Below are 5,220 nucleotides of genomic sequence, written 5' to 3'. Positions count from 1 at the left end.
CAGCAACTTAATGGGATCAGGATTTAGGCATAGAAATGCAGAAGTATAAGGGGTATTGAAAGAATACAAAAAATGTTCCATTTTTGACAGAGCTCAAAGAACAGTTCTAAAAAAATGAGCCCAAGATATCTTTTTGTGCAATATTTACAATTGTACAGTCTCATAACAATAGTTACATCCCCTTGCAATTCAAACTCACAAGCTTGATATTAATTTTTATTCTGCTATTAATTCTATTTTCTTCCATTCAACAAACATTACTTTTACTTGAATGGTTTGAACAAAATTTAAATGCCTGAATGATGATAATGTTAAGCTCTTTTCTAATATTAATTAATCCTCACAACCTCTCTGTGGGCTAACTACTAGTATTAATTGTTTCCATTTTACAGATAGACCAACTGAAATGGAAACATCAGTGAACTTGTGCCAAAGTATTCAGGGGAGATCACAATTACTGTGAGACCTCATGTTGTTTTGCAGGTGCCCCTGAGAGACAAAGGTATCAAAAGGCTTAGGACAGACTTGTTGTATCCCCAACACTGAAACATTTCAGTAATATGCAAACTGCATGTACAGTTCATGAATTATTTTGATATAGTCTGGAAGGTGTCTGAATCAGAACTGAAAAGGATGCTGGATAACACAGAGTTAAAAAAGAAACATGTACAGGCATGCAAGTGGAAAAACCCCAAAAGGCCAGTACGCATGCCCAAACATGCCCCACGCTTGGCCATTCCGTCATTTGAAGTGAGATAATTTAAATTGGCAAAATGTGCATGCCCGGTCATGTACTAGGTATTATGTAATCTAACTAGAACCTTCCATAAAGAGAACCGTGTGATTGGCTACCTGAAAAATATTTAAGCCAGTGAGTTTCTGCCCACAGCGGAGACCAGATCAGATCTGAGGGGAGACCGCCTCACGAGAATCACAGAACCCTGGTTCGCATGAGTCCAGAGTTCCACTGGTCATTGTCTCCCCACCACCGTCGTGTCCCGGCGTACCCCATCTTCACACACGCTCATCTTTGTTTCGGTTTGATAACTTGTTCGTTCGCCACCGTCGCGTCCCGGTGTACCCACCCTCACACACAGTTCGACTAACTCGTTCAGCTACGTCTTCGACTAACTCGTTCACCTCTGTTTCGGCTAACTTGTTCATCTTCGTCTCCGTTGTCGTTACCGATCGTCTTCATTTATCATTATCATTGTAACCAAGTCTGACCTGCGCTACACTACCATCACGTGGCGTAAGTAAGAAAAAATAAAAGTTTTTCTTTGGCAACCATATGAGTATCGACCGCCTGACTCCTCACCGCTAGCCCCCACCTGTCCGATCGTGTCGGCCTAGACCGTGACAAGGCGCTTGGTTGCCATATGGCATCACGAACAGGATCCAGGGGAGGCGAAATGGAGTCAGAACTGACCCGCCACTGCCCGTGGCGTAGTGGGGACTGTCCAACAACCGACTCGGACGATTTATGGGCGCATATTGTGTACCACCAAACCGCCAATTTGGCCGCATCCACGGTAAATGGGTACATTTCCCTCCATGGCAGTAACACTAACGGGAAAGAATGGGCCGTCCGGCTAAATCCCAGTGCCTTCGGCTGCGTGATGCGAGACCCCAAGGCCGTCTATCGCCCACGGGAGAAGACCGGGTCCCTATCCCTTGCCCGCGTTAAACCCATGGGCGTGGCGTGTCCCAGCCTGGCCCAAGAATTTGCCCGATGTGTCCTGCATATCAAAGAGGGAAGTGAAAACACTCCTCCGGACAAGTTTAACTGTCCAAACCTCTTGCCAGGATCTAGGGGGCATGAGCTGCTAATCCAGCTCTGTGAAAACCTAGAAGCTAACAGGCGGACAGCCACTAAGTGGATCGGCCTGAAATGGAAAAAGGGCAAAATGCTTAATGTCCTGTTTCGCGAATACGTTGGGTTACTAAGAGAGAACTCAGACCTAGAAGTGCAGCTAGAAACCGCAGCCCAAGCTGCCACAGATAATGCAGCCGCGCCACCATTCCAAGATGGCACTGATAAAAGAGGGAGCTCGAGTGAGGCAGGAAACTCCATAGGGAAAAACGCGCCAATGCCACCCACTTGGAGCCCGCCTCGCTCTGCAGCACCGCCAACACCATCACCACCACCGTACAAGCAGACACACCCAGAGGGGGCGGAAACCAAAGAAGCCAGCGAAACTGAAAGCAACACAGGGACAGCCATAGGAGAAAGTGTGATACTTCACCACTGCAACTGTATCCTGATCTCACAACGGCACTGCCTATTTCAGTGCGCAAGTGTGTGACGGGCCCGCAAGGCCAAGGAACACAGATTACCGTCACCACGTGAACACGCACCCGCACTGAAATGAATGACTTAAGAAAAGAAACAGGCATTAGATCAGAAGAAACCCCAATTGTATGGCTTGGACGGCTAGTTGCAGAAGCGGGAAATGAAACCATAGATCAAGACAAAGCAATGCAATTAGTACACAACACCACATAGAGCAAAGGAAAAGTAGTGGACCCTGTTCCTGTACTTGCAAACAGCCATTGGCCTATACCACTCCCAGCTTTAGTAGTCAAGGCCCTACAACAGAAAATACACACCTGGCATGAAGGTGCACCGAACCACTCAGATGCAAGTGCCCTAGTATATGCGATACTTGGAACATCCTATGCTGCCTGGAACCCAGCTCAACAAGCCCTGAATCTCACACTGGCCCAAGTGCAAGGGGCCTGGCCACACCACTTTGCCACAAATCCAGGGAACGTGCCCTGCCTGCTTGAAGCAGTAGAAGCTGCTACTGAAGTTTATGGAGGAAGCCAGAATTTAACAGCCAGATTGCTGCTCAATCCCTCAGTAAATGGCCCTGTAGCACATGTACTAGGCCAGATAGGCGGACTTCAAGGAGCCATGAAAACCAGGACCCAAAAGGCAGCGCTCCCTGTCATTGACGAAGAATCGAATACCTCATCAGTTTACCCAACTGAATACACTCCAGCTCGTCCTTATTGGGTCAACCAGTGACCTCAAGCCCGCGACCCACTACTGCAACGCACCCCAGTAGAACGGGCGATGTTCGGGTTTCTGCTTAACAATTCTGGCTTAACTAAGGCCCAACTTAGAACACTTGGGGATGAAAGGCAGAGAGCTCTAGCCCAAGCACTCAGATTTACCAAAGCCAGCAACAAGCCAAAAAACAAGTAGTCGCTGTCGGCTCGGCCAGCGGCGTTTCACAACTTACTGATCCCGATCCTCGTCCACATGCTACCATCGTTGTACGAAACCCCGATCAACCACCTAATACGATACCCACGAAGTTTCTACTTGATACTGGGGCTCAAGTAGATGTCATCAAACAGTCAGTTCCTCATAAGAAAACTAACAAAACCATGATGGTTCAAGGTCTTAATGCTATCACGACCACCAACAGTATCAACTTTCTTGGGACGACCTTCACCGAGACTACCCGCCATGGAATAGCTCACGACTAACTCGACACCACCACGTGGGAAGACAGAACACCGTCAACAAAAACTGAGTTCCAGTCTCTTCTTGGACGCTTAAATTGGCTCCACTATTACATTGAATCGAAGTACCTACCTGTACTTGCACGAGTCCAAAAACAGATCAGAGACAAAACTCACCAGAAGGTCCCATGGACTTCGAAGGATACAAGAGCCTTAAGCGAACTCCTAGTTGCCATAAAGAATACACCATTACATGCCATCGACTTGTCAACAGCGTTAACAATCTTGGTCGAGTATACTGAAGAGCACCTATTCGCCACGGCTAGAAACTCTGAAGGGAACTTAGTCTATACCACTCATCGTACCATTCACGCTGCTCAACACTGATACGGCACAGTAGGGAAAGTTCTCCTGGCCGCGCAACTGGCTGAACCACTAGCAATTGGAAAGGGAAAGCTTCAAGCCTAGGTCAACTCTATTGCCGTGTTTGTTTCACGACCGATCGGACCCCAACTTCCAAGGAGAGCCCACAACATGGATCATGTTAGTTCTCAACCACTTGTATCACTGGCACGGTTGGCAACATGAGAACCTCGCTCCGATAGAGACCACACCAGCTAACCCTATTCTGTATGGTACCACTGCCCCAGCCTGGATGGCGTCAGACGGAACAACTCGTCATGGAGGAGGCTTTGGATATTATTGTAAGCCCTGCCACGACATACAGATATGGGCAGGATGCGCCTCCACGCAAAAGAATGAACTCCTCGGGTTCAGAAACATGATCTGGCATTGTCTCGTGGATCACGACGGGACCCTACCTGTACCAGTCCTAGCGGTAGACTCCCAATTCATCTACAAAGTAGCGACGGGCACTGCCTCACCCACTGAACACACAGACATCTGGAAACAAATATGGGAGATGCTGTCCACTTCCACCATGCTACCATTTATTAAACATACGAGATCTCACATCGCCTCAACTGATCCAGTCCATGAAACCATCAACAAATTCCTAGAGGACCCACTCCGCACTGACTGTGTCCTTACTGTCGAAGACATCAACCCTGGAGTGTGCGCAGACCCCTACTTGTCCTGGCTTCATGAGAATTGGGGCCACCCAGTGTGGCAGAAAGCCATTTTGGTTTCTCCCCAAAATCTCTGCCCTGTGACAATGTGATTAAGATGGGCCCAGCACAGAGGAGTCACACCTCAGCATGTCTCTTTAGGTAACTTGAGCTGGCTGCATTCCTGAGGGAGGGGGGAAACCTGCTCCCTCTGCCTACGTGACTGGCATCCGCTACCTGGGTAAGGGGTTTCTACCTGGTGGGCTGGAATCTGCCTGGCAACTAGTGATGTATTTCAAATTGGTTGGCCGACAAGCCAACTGGAGCTGGCCTTCACTGGACCAGGTGAATGAGGTCACAGGGGCTATATAAGTTAGGATGGGCTAGGAGGCGGTCTCTTCGGCCATGAGGTGAGGCTGGAGCCATGTTGGGGGGGACTCAGAGGAGCATAAACATCTGAAAGGGTCCTCTCCCCCAAAAACTCAGGAACCAGGAACAGCCAGATGCTAGAAAGGATCTCACCAGCCTCTGGATGAAGTGTGTGAGTAAGCTACTCAAGATCTGATAGATATCTAGCTGGCAGTAACTCAGATGTGTGATCAAAAGGCTACCACAGTCAAACTGTTTGCTCTTTAGGATTTCTAAGATATTGCTCAATCCTGTACCCTATTTTCACCCT

The sequence above is a fragment of the Crocodylus porosus genome, unplaced genomic scaffold (genome assembly GCF_001723895.1).
Source record: "Crocodylus porosus isolate Cpor-Errol unplaced genomic scaffold, CroPor_comp1, whole genome shotgun sequence".
Taxonomy (NCBI): Eukaryota; Metazoa; Chordata; order Crocodylia; family Crocodylidae; genus Crocodylus; species Crocodylus porosus.
This window is presented reverse-complemented; position numbering follows the sequence as displayed.